Below are 24139 nucleotides of genomic sequence, written 5' to 3'. Positions count from 1 at the left end.
AAAAAAAAAAAAAAAAAAAAAGTAACACTAGCAGATGACAAAGTTTGGAAAGAAAGTTGTGAATTACATTCTAGTATATGGAGTTAAAATGCCTTTCACTACCTAAGTGAAGACTATAGGTAGCTACTTGTTGTTCAGAAGATTTTTACTTTGAAGCCCTCCATTTTTAGACTCTTGGTTTTCTTTCTTGAGCTTTAGGATACTTATTAAGGAAGTCAGCGTCTGTGCCAATGTGTTGGAATGTTTTCCTACAGCAGTTGTGGTGTTTCTGGCCTATTTCCTCAGACTTTTATCCACACTGAGGTGATTTCTGTACGGGATGAAAGATAAGGATCTATTTTAAATTTTGTACATGTGAATATCCACTTGTTTTTTTAAAGGCTATCTTTCCTCCAATGTATGTTTTTGGCACCTTTTTCAAAGATCAGATGACTGCATCTGTGTGAACTTTTCTATGTCTTCTACTCAGGTCCATTGATCTTTATGTCTGTTTGGAAGATGATGTCATGCTGTGTTTGTAACTATAGCTTGTTAGTGTCATTGGAGATAAGTATTATGATTTTACCAGCATCATTCTTCTTGCTCAGGATCAATTTGATAATTCTGAAAATTTTATTCTTTTATATGAATCGTGGGATTATTTTTTCTAGTACCATGGAAAATATATTCTGTATTTTGTTGAGGAATTCATTGAATCTGAATATTGCTTTTGGTCATATGGCCATTTTGATGATATTAATTTTGTCTATCCAAAAAGCATGGTAGGTCTCTCCATCTCCTAAAGTCTTCAGTTTCTTTCTGTAGTGTTTTGTGATTTTCACTATAAAGATCTTTAACCTTCTTGGTTAGATTTAGTCCCAGGTTTTTTGTTTTGGTTTGTTTTGTTTCTGAGACTATTGTGAATGGAATTGTTTTCCTAATGTTTTTCCTCAGTAGATTCATTATTGGAGCTTTGGAAAGCTATTGATTTTGTATGTTGATCATATCTCCTACTATTTGGCTTACTTTATCAACACTAGAAGTCTTCTGTTGAAGTATTTTGGGTCTTCTAAGTAAAGAATCATTTCATCAACAAAGATAATCCAACTTTTGGTTGGATAGAAGTCTGAAATTCAGATGAGAACTCAAAATGACAGAGAAGTTTCAAGGCTCCGTGTTCTAGAGGCAGTAATGGAAGCATCAGTCTTGGAGAGGATATGGCACAGAGAAAAATAGAACAGAGGAAACTAAAAATTATTAAAAAAGCCTTGAGGAATTTCAACATCTAAGGACCAGGTAGAATAAGTTGAAGTGAAAAAAAAGGAAAAGTATGAGGAAAAAAGTGGAAAACATGGCATTGTCTATGCAAAGACATGCCTTTAAGAGAAATAAAAAATGCATTTGAATGTAATCAAAAGACCAGATATTATGAGAATTAAGATATACTGATTGACTTGAAATTCAGCATACTTATCTAAAGAGCATGATTAAAATGGATGGGAGCCAAATCTGTGTGAATTGAAAAGAGTGAAACTTTTTATTTCCCCTTAAGAGTTTTTTGTTTGCTTGTTTGTTTGTTTTGCTAGTCCTCGATAGTGGTGTTTGTTTGCAATGAAGGCATGAAGATGCAAGAAATTTTTTCTTACTATTTTCAATCTGTGAGGGGTTTCTATGATGCTGATGGCACTTGAATCACCCTAGAACTGCAATGAACAATTGAATAATGATCTTGTTATTCCAACAAGCTGCCTCTGTTTGCACCAAAGCCCCCTCTAGAAGGATAAGAAGCAATTATAGCCCTTTTCCTGAGTATCTCTTATTAGGCTGACCTTATCCAGAGTTAAAACAGCCCATGCTACTAAGTAAAAAAACAAAGATAACACAGCATAGTGAAAAGTAGTCACCTCTGATTTCTGCTATTTCCTTCTGATTCACAGTAAGGTATTTATATGAGCCCATCCTGGATCCTTTTTCTCTCATTTATTATTTTTATGTTTCCAAATATGCCCTTAGAAGATCCATTTTGCCTTGAAAATATTGGGTTTCTCTCCTCTGTCATCATTTTATTTAAGTTGTAGATGGACACAATACCTTTATTTTATTTATTTTTATGTGTTGCTAAGGATTGAACCCAGTGCCTCATTTGTGCAAGGTGAGCTATCTCCCACTGAGCTACAACCCAGCACTCCCTCACCATTCTTGTATACAACTGGTCTGTTTTTTTTCTAATAAAGTAAAACATTTCAACTTTGTACAGGTATTCTTGGAGGCTTTCCTTTAATTTTTCCTTATGATTCTAGCTAGAAAGGGCTGGAATGTGTTAGTCCAAAAGTGAGGATAAGAGCAGGATTACCCAGAGTAGCTCACAGGAAGAGTTAGGAGTAAAATTTTTGATTGTCCAAAAATTAAATTCCTCCTGACCAAGCAAATATGAATATTATTTAAGAGGTAATAGTGTCTAATTTTATTTAAGGACTCTATATTTCTTTTTAAATATTTCTTTGATCTTATCCTTTGTGAGACAATTGAATAGCGTTATTGACAAAGAAATAGTTATGCTGTACCTTGGGTAACCTATTATAGATCTCATCATACCAATATAAACAACTTTTTTTCTTTTTAGGGCTTTCGAATATCTCCAAGACAAAATAATAGCAGGGTGAATTTCTAAACATTATTCTCCTTAATAATTAGAAAATTTAGAATATACAGAACTAAGAGCAATGGTGGAAAGATTGACTCTAGAAATGAAGACAAAAAACTTCTATTGAATAAGGTAACAAAGATTAGATAAGCACAGCATTCAGAAATTAAAGAACAATTGAGTACTGAGCTTTTTTACTTTCTGTCGAATACAGAAAACATGTCTATTTGCTGAGAGTAAATATGGATTAGCAGAATCAGAGTTTTGAAGCATGAAGAAATTTTGAAATAAGCTTTTGCACTGTGTTCTGGAAGAGTGAATCACCTGGAGGAACATAATAGAATTTCTGTTTGAGTTCAGAAATATTTGTGTTCTATGGTTACAAATTAATAGTGGTATCAATCTATATTAATGCATAATTTTTTGAGCATTAATCATTTGGAAGATAATAGAGTAAGTGACTTTTTGCTTATCAAGGGTTGGGTTTTTGCTAGGTAGATATAAGCGGGAAGACTTATTGAAATTGTAGATCATGCAGCTCTGGTTATGAATAAAAATTGAAAGAGGAGGGAACTAGGTTGCTGAAAAGAAGAAAGTTCTCAGAACATCAAGAAAAAAGTTTTAGTTAGAATAGTAATTTTTCTATTTAATTAGAATAGGAAAATTTTGTCAGAGAATCTTGTGCTTTTTTCAATGATTTAGGATAGTAATTTCTAACAGCACTCAGTGTGGAACTTTATTAGTATAAATGAAGTAGAGAAGAGAAGCAGAAACCATAGAAGTCAGGGAATTTGATGAATTTATCATGTGGATATTGATATGTTCATGGCTGATGGAAACAACTATGAGTTGTGCCCAATTCTATACTTTCCAAACAGGGAGAAAATGCCTAGAGTGAAAAGTGTTTGCCCTGATGAACAGATATTTACTTTAATATAATGATATTTAATATAATAATAGAGTAAATAATATTTAATATAATAATAAATATTTACTGTAAAGGAATGATTTGGAGAATAATTATCTGAATAAGCCATCAAGAATAAGGAGGACATTAACCTAACTCTATCTCATTACTCAAATAAAATAATTAATGCAAGGTAGTTGAGAAAAGTTTATGTTGAAAATGAAATTCTGCAATATTCCATAGAATATAACAAATAAAATGATGGCATTTTTTCCTTAAAACCCAGTCTAGCAGTTTAAATAATTAAACATATTAAATAATAATGGACATATTAAAGTAAAAATTTAAAAAGAAAAGCTGTAGCTGATTTTAGCATTTTTAGATGTTTTTACTTTTATATTAAGATGGAAGAAAATTTTGCAACGCCTTGAATAAGAAGTATCATCCTTAGATACCACATGAGTAGGTGGAAATATCAAATAAAACTTTCTTTAGTAGCCCATGAAATGTACCCCTATCATGCTTAGAGAAAAGACATGGCCAATTAGTTTTAATGGCAAGGGTATTCGGGAAGATTTGTTTAATGATGACACCCTCATTTTACTGAATCAATATCAGGGAGTGTTTTACAATGAAATGTCTCTCTCTCGTGAGTAATTTACAATAAATAAATCCATATATCTATCAAACCCCTTCACTAGTTACAAAATCTATAATGTATGCATGGTTGAAGATCAGCAAGAACTTTAACAAGAAACTTGCAGGTCATGAAATAGGTCACCAGAGCTCTAGTAGCAAATTTGCAAAAAAATAAAAATAATTGTTCAAAATGATTTGCTCATGAAATATTTGTTTACTAACCTTGAAAATGTATGTATAAATGACAAATGAACCATCAAAAATGGATTACATTTTTGGGAGAAATAATCAGCTTGATTGATTTTATATTGGATTATGCCCTATTTCTGGAATGTAACTGATATGCATGTTCTGGAGCCCAACTCTCTGTCAAATCCTAGGTAATTGCTAGTAGTGTGACATCTAACAATGTACTTGCCCTCTCTATGCCTTAGTTTTCTCAGCTATAAAATGAGCTAATATTAACATTATGTTGTATTGTCATTTTCAGAATTAAATGAAATGTACAGTACTTACACATGAATTAGTACCAGGTACAGAATAAGCTCTCAATCACTCTGTAGCCTTGTTTTTAATTTATTGTTACATGCTATAGTAATAGTACATGTAATGTTTAGCATAATGAGAACAAAATTCATGTTCACATTTTTTTCAGGACTATAACTGTGCTCTTTACTAAATTTCTACAATATTTTGATTTTTTGAGTCACAATTTTTGATTTTTGAATAAAAATCAGAACCACATAGAGAAAAATGCTCAGTTTTCTAAATTAATAAAGGAAGCATCTTCATGTATAACAAATCGATGGACATTGACACTATTTTTTTTAATTAAAAGATGTGGGTTTGTTAAATTGTAAATGATGCATTATATAAATTCTTTGGACTTTGTGTATATTGGGGGACAATTATCATCTTCCCCATCCTTATTAAATATTAACTCCTTATTTTCCATTCTTGAAACCAACTCTATATACATACTTTAGCTGATATACGAGAAAACTATAAACACTATTTGGAAAATTCTAATTAGCTCATTTTTTCCCCGAGCTACTTAGGAATATCACTAACACTCAATGATAGTAAAAATGAACATTTATTTAGCACTCACTAAAATTATACCAGATGCCTGGTTTAATTTTCAGCAATCCCATGAGCATGAAATCATTGAAATTCCACATTACAAATAGAGAAACTCAGAGGTGAAATGAATTGCTCAAGTCCATAAAACCAACAAATCACATGAGTAAACTGTAGGCTTCCTTGATTCCAGGGAGTCTCATTTTCTACAAATTACTGTTAGGAGAGATGCCATCTACCTTTGGTCATAAAGCTCTCAACATATCTTCTCTGAGTATGCTAGATTTCAAGTCTTATCATTTTCTAACCCAGAACCATTTCTGTAGCTAGTCACATAGTTAATTATGTAGGTCAGGGTAACCACAAGTGGTTTATATAAAGAGTCTTCAGTTTATATGTAGAGTCTTCAGTTCTCCTTCTCACCATTTATCATCATTGAATCCCTGGGACAGGAAAAAAGTCATTCAGGATGAATTCCCTAGGTCATAAAATATTTCTTTTTGTTATGTTTTATATGTCAATAAGATTTATATATTTTAAGATTCTTTCAGGCAAGGCTCTCTATCCTTTGTCTTTTCAACATCTCAGTACAGTTCATAGTACATGGAAGACACTCAATGTGTGTGATTAAAATGAATGAACACAAGAAAAAATAAGTAGTTGAAAGATTAAATGTACAATAAGTGATGTCTTCTACTTAAGCATATTCTATTTTTACTTTTTACATCTAGCAATCAGTTCAGTGTGGTGGTATGCACTTGCAGTCTTAGCACTCAGGAGGTTGAGGTGGAAGGATAACTAAAGTTCAAGACCAGCCTCTTGGGCAATATAGTAAGACTCCATCTCAAAAAAAAAAAAAAAAAAAAAAAAAAAAGTTAGCTATTTGTTAGAGTGAAATGGATCTTCCTTCTTCAAATATCTTCCTGGAAAAAGGCACAGTATGTGGTAAGTCTCATCATTAGCAGTCAGTGGTTTTGTGTGCACTCATTTTGAAAGGCAATGTGTAATAATTTCCTTTAACTTCTAGGTTAAAATTGCAACACAGATTTCCCACTAAATAGGGTATTTATTCAACAAGTTCTTTTAATTTTTGTAAACCACAGAATACTCATTATTAAAGTATAGCTATTTATACTTAACTTTGATAATGTCAAGATTTCTTTAAAAAAGCAAATATAGTAAACAATGCAAATGAGTTACAAAGCACTTGGCAGCAAATAAAAAAAGGAAGAACTAGTTCAAAATAGTCTAAACAATAAGATTCATTGTTTCAAATAAAAAAGTTAAGAAAGTGTGACTTCAGCTTTAAGTGATTTAGTAAGTCTACCATACCACTGGCTCGGTGGGACAGTGATCTTCCTTTTTTGTTGCCTGTGATCCACAGCATTGCTCTTAAATTCACCCTGTCCATGCTGTTAAGGTGCTTGATGAAATTTCCTGCCTTGCATGCATATATGATAGCATCTGGATGCAAGAAAAAATAGGCATTTTTAATAAAATTCTATCTTTTTCAGGGTTAAGAAAATAAATCCCTCAGCTGATGTTTTATTGACAAAAAATTAGAACCAGCCTGACATTTCCTTTTAGCCGTGATTCTCGATGCATAAGGGTTCAGAAATTTCCATCTCTGCTTCTTCCAAGTCCAGCTTTTACATTACTCTGTACATTACACACAAATGAGAAAAGCAGCCAATAATGTCTGTGACTTTCTAAGAATTCTTATTTTGGTTGAGTATTAAAAATAAGTAGCACCATCTTCCTTTAGTGTTATATCCTAATTACAGACTGCATATGATACTTTGCTGAGTTAAAATTGTTTTCTTATATCATGGTAAAGGGCTTATAATGGGGATCAATATCTATCATGCCAAAAACAATAAACTCAATACTCATGCTCACTTCCAGTTTCTACCAGCAATCTCTTAAAACTCTCCTTTTCAGTGTTTTATTTATTTATTTATTTTTTTAATGTTCAGGTAGTCTTTCCATTCTAAAAATGGTACCGATATCCATCAGATTTTTGCTTCTAATTTGTGATCTCATGGGTGAGCTCAATTGCTGCTTTCTGTTTGTTGAAGACATATATTTTTTTTTTACATCTGCTGAAATATCTTACAGGAAAATGCAACTCCTGAAGGGGGAAAAAAAGTAAAAGGAAATAAATTAACAAAATCAAACCTAGCTTCTTTAACCAGGCACTTTTCAACACTATCCACACCAGCAACATTTTGACACTCAAAACATAGGTGTTCAGGTCACCATAGAGATGTAGTATAGAAAAACAAAACATAAAAGTAGTGATGTCATCAAAGAGAAGTGCTATATAAATTCCACGTGGAAAAGCACAATGTCATCATTCCCAGTAAGATTCTCTACTGCAAGGTAGCTGGCTATGTTATGCATCTGATGATATAAAATCACAGAGGCCATATGAAAGGTATTTCCATTATACTGCAGAAAGAAGAGATGGAAGGGGAGATAATGATGCTTCTAAATTCTCATTTCTGGGTCAGAAGAGCATTGAAGTACACTTTGGTAATATCAATGCTCTTGGACTTTGGTAGTCTTTCCATCCTGCAAGTCACTCATCCCACATAAGACATGAGTTTTGAGATACCACATAGATTTTTGAATATTTTTGTACTGGTATAATATTTTTTTGTAAACTTGGGATAAAATAATAGTAGAACAAATACTAAATGTGGCTCTTTCCAAAATATTTATTCAGTATAATCCTTTTATTGGCAAAGATGCAGAAGAAATTGTATTTAATGAATTACAAATACTGATCTGGCACATAAGTACAAAATAATGATGGGGAAAGAGCAGAAACACTTAAAAGGAAAGATCAAGAACTGAGCCCAAAAGAATATGTTGGAAAAAATACATCTATACATGAACAGCTGTATGTGAGTTTTGTGATTAGATGCAATTTAACATGAGCACATGCACATGCATGTACATATGTAAACACACATGTACATATATAAACACAAATTTATGGATGACTATTTGTTAGTTTGTGTTTGACAAAAGTGAAAGTGATGTGATCCTTTCTTGAGTAGCTAAGAGATATAAAAGATAAATCAGTTGGTGGTTAGAGGAAGACACAAAGGGGATCTAAATCAACCAAGGCAGAATATATGTAGAGAAGAGCAGTTCTTCCCAAGACTGGGCAAAAGGCTGGTGCCCATTTTGCTACATAAAAGAACAAGGTGAAGCTTTAAGATACTAATTTCCCCACTCATGAAGAATCTGACTGAGGGGAGAGGTCAAGGAAATACATATGTATAAATAACCCTAGTGGACTTGTCAAATGTGAAACAAAGTAAAGACTAAATACCCACTTACTGGGCATCCATTTGAGCTGTTCCCAAAGCATCTTAAGTGACTTTTCTCTTTCCTATTGTTATTCAGGCATTCTTAAAATATACTGCTTAACTTGAAGAAACAGAAATCTATTTCTCACAGTAGAATACAACCCAGCTAACTATAAGACATCACCAAATTTCATTTACATGACAATATTGCAAACCTTTGTTTCTACAATTTACACTTAAGATGGGAATTATTCATAGAACCACAAAAGTAGATTTGGAATTATTAATTTATATGATCCAGTTCGATCATCAAGAAATGACCCGATCAACAGGCATAATAGTGTATGCAATTTAAGATCAGGCTTTTATAATGGTCCATGTTATTGTTTTATTATTCTTAATAGGTAAGAGCTTCTAACATATGTCTTGTTGAAACTCCAGCCCCCCCCCCCAAAGAATTGTTGACTTTCTGTATGTCTTTCCTTTGTTTTTAAACATTACAAAAACTCTGCATAACATAAAGAGTTAAATACTGAAAACCACATCATAAAATACTATGAGAAAATATATGAAAGCATGAAATCAACCAATGAGCAAAAATAAAATTTAAAATACCATTTTCACCTAAAAACACTAAAATAAATGTCCACAGAAAAATACTGAGTTTCACACAAACAGGGCTAAGATTTGAAATCTATTGCAGGATAAAGTGACTATAGTCAATAGTAATATATTTGATATTTCAAAATAACTAATTTTTTTCTCTCCATGAATATTATAGGCAAATGAGGTGATGCAAGGTTATTTAGTTTCTCTTATTTCTTCAACTTCGTATACATTATATTAATATATCACATTGCATTCCATAAATGTATATAGCTATAATTTGTCAATATTATAAGAAAAAATCCACAACAAAACATTAAAACAGATATAAAAAGTATTAATGTGACTGGACACAGTGGTGCATACCTATAATCTTATAATCCTAGCTACTCTGGGGGCCAACACCTGCGGATGACAAGGTCAAGGCCAGCCACAAGGATTTAGTGAGATTTTGTCTCAAATTAAAAAATAAAAAGGGCTGGGAATGTTGCTCACTGGTAGAGTGCTCCTGTACTCAATCTCTAGTACTGAAAGAAAAAAAAAAAGTTATTACTGTGCTTATTTTTAAATTATTGATTTCTGCAAAATTGGCAAAGAGAATATTATCATCCAATTTATGAAAAAACAAATATGAATATGTATACGTATATATGCATAAATAATATCAAGTAACACCAGTGATAGAATTTAAATTAGAGTTTGTATCTTATGTTTTTTATTAGGGCCTTAATTTGGCTTTTAGTTATAATTTTAAAATTATACTCATTGTATTGATAAAGTATGACAAAAGTAATTTTTATTGATTTCTGTGTTAGACACAAAATGTCAGAAAACTTTCTAAAATAATTTTTCAATATGTACAATCATTCTAAGTCACTATTCTAAGTCAATAAAGATACATATGCATTAGCTGCAAGAGCATGCATATGTATCTCTATTGACGTAGAATAATGACTTAGAATGATTTGGGTATATATATATGACTACAAGACCAATGGGATTATACTCAATAATGTATGATGAAATTATACCCCATTGATGCATAAGATATCAAAAGGTTTTCTACTATCAAGTATAACTAATTAGAACAATTTTTAAAAAAATTATATGAATAATATTTATCTCTAAACTTAATCATTTTCATATAAACAAAACAGCAATATCATATCTAAATTTTTGAAAAAAAAACTTTCTTGAGAGAATTATAAATTCATATGCAATAATAAGAAATTATACAGAGATTCTGTATGTCCTTTGCTAGGTTTCCCCTATAGTAAGACCTTTTCTAACAATATCACAACCCAGAAATTGATATTGATATAATGCATCACATATCTAAAAATTTCAGTTACAATTTTACTATTATCATCAAATATGAAATTTATCTTTAAATTCTGTTCAAAATAAGATATATATGAGCTATAGGAAAATATTCAGCTAAATAAAATTTTTTCTAGAAATGTTCACAACTGCAAAATATTGATGCAATGATAATATTGTAAAAGTAATGGTTAAATCATTTTTGCATATTACCTAGCTAGGAATTCTATTCAGCCATTAAAATGGTATCAGAAAAAAATTAAATACTAAAATTGAAATAATTTGATATAATGTTAAATTCTATCTTTTATACTTCCATATTACAGAAAAAGGTGAAAAATTAAACAATTATAAATATTTTAAAATATTGAAGATTTATTGCTGCATTTAATATACACCCAGGAGCTATATTACAAAAACTACAAAATAATAATAAGATATATTTAAAAATTAATGAAAATATATAATATTTATGAATAGACTCAGTATCATTAAAATTCAGTTCTCCCCAAATGAATGTATAAACTTATTGTACTCCCAATCATAATCATTATAGCAATTTTCATAAAAACCCACAACTTAAGAATCAAGTAAAAGGAATAAAGTAAGCAAGAGTAAGTAAAGGTAGGAAACAACAAGTATAAAGGTTGAAACCAGTAATATTAAAGCAAACACTGGAGAAACTATGAGTTCCAACAATTAGTTTTAGTCCATAAACTCCTAGCAGTAATTGGACCTATTTGACTTCACTTAAGGAGATATTTGTCACCTGCAACAGAAAGGTATAACAGTTAAAAATCTCTTCTAGACTTAACAGTAAAGCTGAAAGGAGTTAATTTTAGGTAAATCTCCTACAAAAGTCAGGGTCATTTTAGAGAAAACCTAGAAATTTGAGATAAAATTATAAGAGTAGTTGTACTTGAGAATTAAATTCCCAGATTCATTAGAACAGTCTGGTCCTGTAGAATACTCTTGCTCCTCTTGTTGAAAACTATATAGATTCTTTAATAAAATAGGTTACTTACAATGTTGCTGGATAACATAGTTTATAATAAAATTGTTGCTTTATGGTATGCACAAATTTTATCCTTTATCCTTCAGAATCACTAATAGGGTAAGACTACAGCATAAGCCAACTAGAGAAGTGATGGACTTGCAGGAGAAGAAAGGAATCATGCCTACAGACTTATAGAATCTGCAAACATGGGCCTTGAAGAATGAGAAGAGTGTGTCTGCAAGCAGTTCCTCAAAATAGAAGGGCACTTTCCAATAAAGATGGCTACTGGAGATGTTGGTGATATGAAAACCATTTTCCCACAGCTCAGAATTGTATACATTCTTTAAAGTCTTAAATGACTGCTTTAATATACTTCTGGGATTGATTTTAGAAACTTGTAAAAAGTATACGTCAACATTAAAAGAAGCAAAAATCTTAGTTATATTATGGAAGACTATGAAAGAATAGAAAAAAAGATTCAGAAAAGTGAGCATGCTCTAAAGATGTATAATATAAAATTGGAAACCTCACCAGCTAACCATGTTCTTTTAAAGAGCCCAGAGGACAGTTTGTTTATTGAGGCAATGAAGAACACATCAATGAGGGTGTGACCAGCTTTATTTAAAAATTCATTAAGGTTTAAAAATGGCCAACAGGCATATGAAAAAAAAATTCAAATCACCAATCTTCAGAGAAATGAAATTCAAAGTCACAATGAAATATAACCTCACTCATATAAGGATGGCTATTATTAAACAGTCTAAAGATAACAAGTACTAAACTGGGGATATAGCTCAGAAGTAAACAAACCACTTGCTCAGTATGTATGGAGACCCTGAGTTCAATCCCAATACCACCAGCATCCCCACCACCACCACCACCACAAACAACAAAATATCCCATGACACAAAAAGCAAACTTAAACTACATAACAAGTGATGACAAGGATTTGGAGAAAAGGGAACATTTTTACACTTTAGTTTGGAATATAAATTAGCGCAGCCTTTACAGAAAACAATATAGAAAATCCTCAGATTAAAAATAGCAATATCAAATCATGAAACACTAACAGTCTTTGACATATATCCAAAGGAAATAATATCCATTTGTGAAAAAGATATCAGAACTCCCATGTTTATTGCAGAACTATTAGCTATAGGAATGGAAACAACCTAAGTTTCCATCAAATGATTAATGGATAAAGAAACTGTGGAATAAAGAAAATACTTAACATTTGAAAGGTCTATTAGTTCCATCACCTGAACTGTAAGAGTTATTCTGGTAGGGAGAGGTTCCCATATCCCTTAGCAAATGTGGTAAATTAAAAATAAAACTTTTTTTTATGTGCCCAATGGATCACTATTCAGACATAAAAAGAATGAAATTCTGTCATTTGAAACATCATGAATGAAACTGAAGTTAATTATGTTAGAAGAAATAAGTCAAGCACAGATACACGAGTACCACATGATTTATTTCTACATGGAGTATAAAATTGGATCTCAAAGAAGTTGAGAGTGGAGTGATGGTTACTAGAGTGTAGACAAAGTAGAGGTGGGGACAAGGTAAGTAAAAGCTTAGCAATGGGCATTAAGTTATAGTTAGATGTGCTATTGCAAAATAGTTTGATTTGAGCTCTGTACAATGTATATATGTATTGAGGCATCGTATTGCCTGTGAATAAGTACAATTTTTGTTTTTATATGTCAGCTAAAAGTAAATTTGATTTTAAAAGGAAAAAAACACTAAAATATTAAACTATACCCCTTGGACTACCAAAAATAAAACACAAGAATGCTTATTAATGACTATGTATACTGGGAATTAAGAAATCCTATTACAAAACCAGGCTCCTTGGTATTAATGGATGTGATGTAATCCTGGAATAACAGACGCCAGGTTGTAACATTTCATTGTTTGAACCAAGATGAGTATAATTAATGTAATGAGTAGCAAAGTTGGAAGGTCATGCATGAGTGCATATTACTCAGAAATCTATGAAGATGGCTCACAGAATATAGATGGACAGATAAAAATATAATCAAGTAACATATATTAAAAAGATAAGTAGTAAGGAACAAAGGAATGAAGTTATCAATGCCAAATAAAAGACACATGCCCTTGCCTGGTGTTTTAGCAGTTTTGTTGTTCCTGTGACAAGAAGACCTGATGAGAACAATTTTTAAGAGGAAATATTTATTTGGTGCTCACAGTTTCAGAAAGTCTCAGTTCATGGACAGCCACCTCCGTTCCTGAGGCCTGAGGTGAGGCAGAACATCAAGGCAAAATTATGCAGTAGAGGAAAGCAGTTCAGAACATGGACAATCCTAAAGCAGAGAGAGAGAGAGAGCACTCCATTCAAAATGACAAAATATATACCCCAAAGGCAAGCCCCCAGGAACTTACCATCTCCAACCACACCCTAGCTGCCTAAAACCTCCACTCAGTTAAGCCTTTTCAGTGTACTGATGTACCGATTAAGTTAAGGTTCTCATAACCCAGTCATTTCACCTCTAACTTTCTTTCATTGTCTCACCCATGGATTTGGGGGGGACACCTAGAATTAAAGTCATAACACATGGTTACCAAGATGAGTATAATTAAGCCAGTTTTTAGACCCAGAACCTAAACTAGAATTTGGATTTTCATTGAGGAAGCATCCTGAAATGCCACTGCCAAATGATTCAAGTTCATTATGCAAAGGGTAAAACTGCATACTGGGAAAGAGAAGCATTAAGGTCATTCAAGCTTATTAGGTGAAAGGGCCAAGTTTATGCTTATTTATATTCAAGGAAGCAGAGATACCATGTCTCTTTCTAATAGCCCAGCATACACAACAATGAAAGGGGCACTTGCTCAGGTTGCATTCATGAAGGTTTACTGAATGGGTCCAGAGACCCACTGGTCAGTAGCTTACTGGTGGTTGTTTATCCATTGGCTCTCTGAGAAAAAGTCCTACATTATAGCAGTTATTTATTTCTGTGGTGTAAATCCTCCTACTATGGCTGATTTCAAAGTAGCAACATGACAACACTGAAGATGGAGCTGGGAGGAGATGTGCATGAGTAGCTCCAGGAGCCAATGCAGCCAGCTCCAGCTCCCAGGGAATCTGCTGGTCATTTTATAAGATTACAAATATTTAATTGCAAGGATATACTTAACATTTGAAAGGTCTATTAGTTCCATCACCTGAATTGTAAGAGTTACTCTGGTAGGGAGAGTTTCCCATATCCCTTAGCAAATGTGGTAAATTAAAAATAAAACTTTTTTTTTTTTTTTCTGGAGTTGGGTAGCAGTGACTAGTACCTCCTTTAGGGGCTTAAAGAATGAGGGCAATAGTTCTTAATGTATTCTGGGTTCTCTGGAACTTGGCTAAAATTGAGATTGGTATAAAATGTTTATTAGATAGCAGCACCTAGCAAAGAAAAAAAAAAGAAAACACATATTAAAAGAAAAAGTCTAAATTTGATGTGGACTGATAAAACTTTTATAGATCCAGCTGGAAGTTCTGGAGTTAGTATGTTTGTCAGAGTGTCTTACTTTGGATTAAGTCTCTGACTTTTATACCTTACTTTGATGAATTATTGGATGGCCATGACTTTAGCAAAATCATGGTAGATGAGAAAGAATATGAAATTAAAAACAAATGAGCAGTATTAAAGAATTGTAACATTTGACAAGCCTTTTTGGAAGCCACAGAATGCACATTTTAGATCCTCTACTTCAGAGATCCCAATTGACTGACACATTGGCTGTTACCCCTTTGGATCTGCTACTGTGTTTTCAGTGAACCCACACTTGTCACAAAATCCTCCTTAATAGATTCTCTTGCATTTTTTATTTAAAAAATGTCTTTTTCCCTCCCTCTGTTTGGCCCAGTCAAACTCTTATTGGTTAGATTTTGGCCATCCACAACTGAAATTCTTTATACTTTTTCTTTTAGGTTTTGACTCCTGTTGCTTTTTGTTTTTGTTCTCCTTGATTATACTTGTATTCTTTCTTTTTGGTGATATATTTTGGATTTTAATATATTGGGATTTTAATTTCTGAAAGTATTTTATTGATTTTACTAGCTTCTTATTGACATCAGGTTCCTGACATTTAGATTTAATCTTTTCAAGTCTATATGATAATCCTACTTAGAATTTTTGTCTTTCTGTATAATGTCTATACCATACTACAAATGTTTTTATTTTCTTGTAAGATTATGCTTTTACTGATTTATTTCAATATTGTTTATGTTATAGCCTTTTCTCAAATTTTTGACAATTTGTGAATATCATTGATATTTAAAAATGATGCCTTCTCATTTCAAATAAATGTTTACAGAGCTTGGTGTCCATGTAGGTTTACTAATTTACTGTCCCTATTTTAGAGTGAGAGAATATGATGATCAACTGGAATCTTTCCTCAGGTAGAGAGGCACTAAATGCCAGAACACTAAATAAATAATCCAATAAATTAATAAATAAATATGGCTAAATAACTAATAAGCTAAGTAAGTTAATAGATAAGGCTAAATATACTAAATGTATATTTAGTTTTTGCTGTTCTATTATAAGGGACAAGTCAGTCTACTCTTCCAAAAATGGGCATGTACATTTTTCTCTAGTTTTCATCCACACCTATTACATTAATCATTTCACAAACCTGATATATCTTAATGAAGAATCTTCCTGGAGTTAGACCAAGAAGATGGCATTCATCCTTTTCTGGAATCCTCCATTCTACTTTATTAATTAATGGAATTAAATAAACATAAATTTTGCATTTATGAAACTCAGAATTGATATTGATAAATAGAGAAACAAACAATTATAATGAAATGTGGAAATGCAGTGATAGATTTATTCAGATGAGATTGCATGGTTGTAGAGATGAACTGTCTAAATCCATCTGGAAGTCCAACAGGAAAAAGCTTTTGTGGTCAGGGAAGTTCTTGTAGGCAGAAAGTATCATATTTCTCAATGCTTCATGACTCACCACTGATTACAGCAGCCCATACTTGTTTTCTTAATTATTAACTTCAGTGTCATCATAAGAAAAAGGTAGGATTATATATTCCTTATGGAGTGTTTTATGCCAATTAAATGGTATGACACATAAATACCATACAAAAAGCTTGGTAGTAAATCATCTTTCTTATAGAAAAACCTTAAAAATGGTAGTTATTGATTTCCTAAATTTTGTCATATATTTTTGTCACATTTTTAGGTGGGAATGCTTCTTATGATTTATAACAAAGAAATGTGTCATCTCTCAGCCAAATGATTGGATTATGATATAGCTGTCATTGCTTGCTCAATTGTGAATTTTGCACTGCTTTGAAGATCTGCTTATTTCTTTGGCATCCCAGCAGAGATATTTTTATTAGTAGTCCTACAGATGATGGAATTTAAAATGGATCCTTAATTGTTCCTCAACAGTCTTCAAGGAATCAATTCTATGATGTAGAACTGAAACAAAGACATCATATACACCAAAGGAGCCTGCATATAGTACAATTAAATATAGTAGATACTGTCACATTTCTCAGAATAGCACTAACATTTTCAAATCTAAGACAAGTTACTGTGACAGCTTCATTCACAATGGGCTATGATTTAGTAGATAACAGTTTTCTGCCAAAAACTTCTAGTTGATTTTAAGGAAAAGTTGAATTGTTGTCGGATATTCACATCTCAATTAAGGGAGAAAAACAAATTTAATATGAATTTTTCAATCTGCTTCAGCATTATACAATTGCTGTTGGAGATCTCAAATGGGCACAATAATTATGTTCAACACATCTGCATGATAGCATGAAAAATCAAAATTAGTATATAGTTTATATATTAATAATATATATATATATTATAATTAATTTAGAAATTCTTTAGTCTCCAACAAAGAATTCATTGTTCTATTCTGAAGATGAAAATAATGTGAATGTCTTTGTTAGGTCAAGAGAAATTAACGAAACTATAACATTTTTTAGTACATGAACAATAAGCCATTTCTATATTAAAAAAAAAAAAACCATCATTTACCTTTTAAGTCTATAAGTTTTGGTGGAGGTGGTATGGACAAGATCCAGCCTCCACTGTTCTTCCTAGGTTTGCTCATGATTCTTGGGTTACTTGAGGGGTCAGTTTTGGACAAATTGTGCTAGAATGGCCTCAGGATGTCTAGGAAGGAGACAACTTGTCTCCAATCCATTATTCTCTCACTTTCTAGATTAGTCTGAATTTTTTTTTCATTCCGGAGGAAAAATGCAGAAAAGAAGAATGGAAGAATGCACTTCTTACAAGCTGGCATATTCTATTAACTAATGAAATTCATGCACTCATCCCAAATTCAAAGGAGTATGTTAAAAAGAGAGAATATATATTTTTTAAACCCAAGATGCTTCTTCCATTGAGTTGCACCTGCATCCCTGTTTATTTATTCATTTTTTTATGTTGTAATAGAGTCTTGCTAAGTTGCTGAGGTTGTCCTTGAATTTATGATCTATCCTCCTGCCTCAGCCTGGGATGACAGCATATACTACAATGCCAGGGTATAAAAACTCTAATTCCCTTTTTTTTTTTTGGTACTGGGGATTGAATTAAGGGGCATTCAACTACTGAGCCACATCCATAGCTTTATTTTGTATTTTGCTTAGAGACATTAGAGACAGAGTCTCGCTGAGTTGCTTAGTGCCTCACTTTTTGCTGAGGCTGGCTTTGAACTTGCAATATTCCTGCCTCAGCCTCTGGAGCCCCCGGGATTACAGGTATGCACCATCATGCCCAGCTAAAAACTCCAATTCTTGATGTGAGAAGCTACCAAATCACAGTAGAAAGGGTGCAGAAACAATGAGGAATAACAAATTGGTAGACAGAGATGGATCAACCCTAGTCAACCCAAATGTGTTTTAATCCTTGGGATTTCAGTAAAATTCTTTGTGCTTCAAATTGTTCTGTTGCCAAGTAAATTAATGTTTTGGGTGAAACATATGGTTTTTATTTTAACTGTATTTATTTTTTCTTTCATTTGTAAAGTAAGGAAGTTATATGGGTACTACTCTATGTTTTCAAACAAAATTTTTCTCAATCCAAAGAGGTCCTGCCATGGTTCTTTGAGAACTGAAGTGAGAATGGCAGTGACATTTTTCTTCCCTTTAGAAAATCACTAACTCAAATATCTCTTAAGTTCATATCCATTGTAAATTTTATCTTTGTGGATCAAACTGGTAAAAAAAATTAGAGGAAAGACATTATGTGTTCATGCCATTAGTTGTACCTGAACAATTTTCCAAGTCTCTTTTCTTGGTATTTGTACTTCTCTGATCTGTTTAATTCAATAACAATACTGTATTTTCAAATATGTGAGATTCTGCAGAACTAATAAAATCTATCTTGCTGAGTTTTCTTCCTCTTCTTCCTCTTCTACGTATAGACTGAGGCATTCTCTAAATGTTAGTCCTTTTCCATAAAATAATCCATCAATTTGTAGATACAATGTTTATATATTAGTCCAGAATTGTTCCTTCAATATCACCTCCTCCTTACCAGCTAACTACCAAACTATTTTCATGTTAATTTTTGGGCATTTTCCATATTCAATTTCTATTTAATATTCCACACTTCCACTTTTTTCTGACATAAATTAAAGTATCTGAATTTGCCTTCTGCCTGAAATATTCAATAAATAAATAAAATATGTGACTAAAATGGATTTTAAGATATTAGACCTTGTAAAACACAGGTCAGTGATCCCTGGGGAATAAGAGAAGTAATGTCATTACAGATTCTACTCATAGTGAAAAGCTAATAAGATAATATAAACAACAACACTATGCCAATAAATTAGACAACTTAGATAGAAAACACAAATTCCTTGTAAGAAACAAACTATAAAAGTTTATTTAAGAAGAAATAGTAGCCTAACTTTTACCACTATTTGACTTGACAATTTTTATTTGTTCATCTATGTTTATGATACCATAATTTGATAGGTCTGAGTCTTTTAAAGTATTACATTTAATATTTAAGGTTAATATTTCCTACTTTAAATTTTATTGCTGCAATATTTTGTCTCTCCACTTTTTTTTTTAAGTAAAGGTCCAACTTGCAGCATAATGACTAGCAGATGATTATCACTCACTGGATATTTGTTGAATAATATGATGGTTCAGTGCCTGGGTTCTGGAAATTAACTTGCTAGAATTTGAATCAGGGTCTTTAAAACCAATTGTTGGTGGAGTATCCTGATGTATCTATATTTAGTTTCCCTCATTTTAGAAGTTAAATAACAATTCTATCTTGCTCCAATGGTAGTTATAATTATTGTATATTTTGATCACTTAGAGTAGTATGGGTAAATAATAAATTATTCAGAATATTTGCCATTATTATGAATATTTTGCAAAGAAATCAGGAAAGACATGGATATGCCAAAGTATGGATATGCCAACAATTTAGTAGTGATTTAAGAAATAGATTTGACAATGTAAAGGATGGATAGTATCAGAGAGGGTTATTTAGATATTATGCATAATTCAGCTCAAGGATAATAAGCATTTGAATTAAGGCAATTGTAACTATTTGTCTTTAAAGAATTTCAAATTAAACAAAACATGAGATACTGCTGGGAGCCATTAGCCAAGTAGGTATGACAATTTCCTTGCCAGCGTACCCCATGTTGCTTAGTGGAAGGACTCATGGAAATAGGACATTTTGCAGTGACACTGCAGTTAGGTGACCTTGCTCAAGGACCAGGGCGGATCTGGGATTAGGGTGTTCCAGGTTTAGGATAATCGGGTTTAAGGCGTTCCAGGTTTAAGATTATTCCTGCTGGGAATAGGGCGTATCCTGCTGCCTGAGTTCCCCTTGAGTTCTCAAGGGATTCAGACAGTATTTTTTGGGAGATAGAAGCCCAGTGGATGTGGATTTGGGCAGAGAACATGGATTTCCCCAGAATGTGATTGTAGACGGCTGGTGTGAGTTCGGGAATAAAGAGTTGCTGTTTGAATCTACAAGCTGTGTGGTGGCTCGTGATTGTGTGCCCAGCCAGACTGCAGCATTTGTGCCCAGCCAGACTGCGGCAAGATACCAACATACATCTAATAAAATGAATTTTTTTTAAAGAAGATACTGTTGCTATTATGGAAGTACAAGAATTGAGAACAATGGAAAATTTTATATATTGCTGATGGGAATACAAAATGATACAGAAACTTGGGAAAACAGGATTATAATTTTTAAATAAATCACACACTTAAAGAAATTCCACTTCTAAGCATCTGTAAATTAAAACTAACATTAACATGAAAACCGACATGTAAACAACTTGTGGAGATTTACTCATAATTGTCAAAAACTTGAAGCAACTCAAATTCCTTTCTGCCTGTGAATGATTGAACCAACTGTCACATCTGTATATGGAATATTAATCGGCAATAAAACAGCAAGCTATTGATAGACATGAGCACATAGACGAATGGCAAATGTATTTTGCTAAGCAAAGGAACCCAGACCCCCAAATGCTCTACTTTATATGATTCCATGAATATGTCATCCAGAAAAAGATAATAAAACACTGACTGAAAAGACATAAGAAGTTGCAGGTTGCAAGGGGCAGAGGTGGCAAGAGGAGATGCTACAGAGGGGTGGGAGAAATTTGGAGCAATGATAGAATCTTTTTAAATTTTGGCCATGGTAGTTATCATACAAGTGTATGTTTACCAAAACACAGAGATCTATGTACTTTTCAAAGATTATACTGATCTTTGGAAGCAAAATCCTGTTAGATTTCCAAGTTAAAACTTCTGGGACCCGTGCGGGAGTCCAGGCCAAGGTTAGGACCAGGACCCAAGCCAGAGCCCCGGCCCCAGCCTAGGCTTCCCTGGTCCATCTAGGCCAAGAACCATCCCCACAGACCCAAGTGAGCCCAGGTCCAATTCAATCCCAGGTCAGGCCCAGGACCACCCCTGCTGACCTACTTGGGAGCCCAGGCCTAGCCTACCTCTATTTTCGGACATTGCAGCCATCCCCATGTTGTTGCCTCCACCTTGGGTCAACATACAGGGCCTGGAGTCAGCTGCATCTCTGAACAGGCAGCCCAAAGCCATTTAAGTCCTACCCTTTCAGCCCCATCTCAAAAGGTGGTTGCATACAACCTGGGACACACCCATTGCTATTTTGAGTTACTTCTTCTATTGCCACCACCACTTTAGTTGCAGTAGCATCCATCTTGGGACACAGACCAGGGCCTGGAAGCCCAACACCAAGGTGAGGTACAGGTAATCTGCAGGGACACAACAAGATTGTAGGGTAGAAACTGTAATACCTCAGATTCACACTGCAAGAAAGGAAGACGCATAGGTAACGTGAAAAAATAGGGCAGAACATGCCCCAAACAAACCAAGATACTACAATAACAGAATCCATTGACAGCACGGGAGATGAAATGCCAGAGAAGAAGTTCAGAATGTACATAATTAAAATGTTCTGTAAATTAAAGAATAATCTACATGAGCAAATATAGGCAAAAATCGATCACTCCAACAAAGAGATGAGAGACCAAACATGGGCAACCATTGATCACATCAACAAAGAGATAAGGGAGCAAATACAGGTAGCAAAAGATTACTTCAAGAAAGAGATAAAGATTCTGGAAAAAAAAAAAAAAACATCAGAAATCCTTGAAAGGAAGGAAACAATAAAACATAGAAAGCATCACAAACAGACTAGATCACTTGGAGAAAAGAATGTCAGATAATGAAGACAAAATATATAATCTTGAAAATGAAGTTTACCACACAGTGAAGATGATAAGAAACCATGAACAGAACATCCAAGAATTATGGGAAAGCATCAAAAGACCAAATATAAGATTATTGGGATAGAGGAAGGCACAGAGACTCAAACCAAGGGAATGTACAATCTCTTCAATGAAATAAATCAGAAAATTTCCCAAACATGAAGAATAAATTGGGAAATCAAATACAAGAAGCTTATAGGAAACGAATGTACAAAATTATAACAGATCTAAACTAAGGAATATTATAATGAAAATGCCTAACATACAGAGTAAGGATAGGATCTTAAAGGCCAAAGAGAAGAATCAAATATAGGGGGAGACCAATTCTTATGCCAGCAGATTTTTCAACCGAGACCTTCAAAGCCAGGAAATCTTGCAGCATATAACAAGCTCTGGAAAAAAAAAAAAATAGATGCCAACCAAGAATCGTATCCAGCAAAATTAAGCTTCAGATTTCATGATGAAATAGAAACCTTTCATGATAAACAAAAGTTAATTTACAGTGAGAAAGCCTGCACTACAAAGGATTCTCAGCAAAATATTCCAGGAGGATGAGGAAACGAAAAACAACAATGAAAATCAGCAAAGGGAAGAACTACATTGAAGGAAAGGCCAATCAAAGGACAAACAAAGTCAAGTGAAAAAAACAAAAATAAACCAAAATGCCTGGGAATACAATTCATATTTCAATAATAACCCTGAATGTGAATGGCCTAAACTTGTCAATTTATAGACATAGATTGACAAATTGGATTTTTTTAAAAATGACCCAACAATATGCTGCCTTCAAGAGACTCATCTCACAGCAAAAGACATCCACAGACTGAAGGTAAAAGGGTGGGGAATGAACCATGTAAACAAGCAGGGCCTTCCATCCTCATACCAGACAAAGTGGACTTCAAACCAAAGCTAGTGAAAAGGGATAAAGAAGGACATTTCATACTGCTAAGAGATTCATACATCAATGACATAACAATCATAAATATCTAGGCCCCAAGCAATGGGGGCATCTATGTATATCAAGCAAACCCTTCCCAATTACAAGAACCAAATAGACCACAACACAAGAATACTGAGTGACTCTAAGATACTTCTGTCACTACTGGATAGAACTTTCAAACAAAAAGTAAACAAATAAAGAAACTATAGAACTCAATAATACAATTAATAAGTTAGATTTAACAGACATGTATAGATTATTTCTTCAATCAATGAACAAATGCACTTTCTTGTCAGCAGTACATGAATCCGTCTCCAAAATATGTTATGCCACAAAGCAAGTGTTAGCAAATACAAAAAAATATATATATATAGAGAGATACTACCCTGCATTCTATCTGACCATAATAGAATGAAATTAAAAATCAATGATAAAATAAAAAATAGAAGCTACTCCAACACCTGGAGACTAAACAATACACTATTGAATGATTCATGGATAACAGAAGATATCAGGGAGGAGATAAAACAAAAAACCTCTTAGATATAAATGAGAATTCCAATACAACTTATCAAAACTCCACCAGCAAAGTAGCAAGATATAAAATCATTACCCATAAATCAAATGCATTTCTGTACATCAGTGATGAATCCTCTGGAAGAGGAATTAGAAAAACTACCCATTCACAACAGCCTCAAAAAAAAAAAAAACATTAGGAATAAACTTAACAAAAGAGATGAAAGACCTCTACAATAAAAACTACAGAACACTAAAGAAAAAAATTGAAGAAGTCCTTATGGAGCTGTGGCTCAGAGGTAAGCATGCTGGCCTAACATGCGTGAGGCACTGGGTTTGATCCTCAGCACCACATAAAAATAAAATGAAGATATTGTGTCCATCTATAACTAAAAAATAATTATTT

The sequence above is a fragment of the Marmota marmota genome, unplaced genomic scaffold (assembly GCF_001458135.2).
Source record: "Marmota marmota marmota unplaced genomic scaffold, marMar, whole genome shotgun sequence".
Classification (NCBI taxonomy): domain Eukaryota; kingdom Metazoa; phylum Chordata; class Mammalia; order Rodentia; family Sciuridae; genus Marmota; species Marmota marmota.
The sequence above is the reverse complement of the archived record's forward strand: the minus strand, read 5'-3'. Positions refer to the sequence as shown.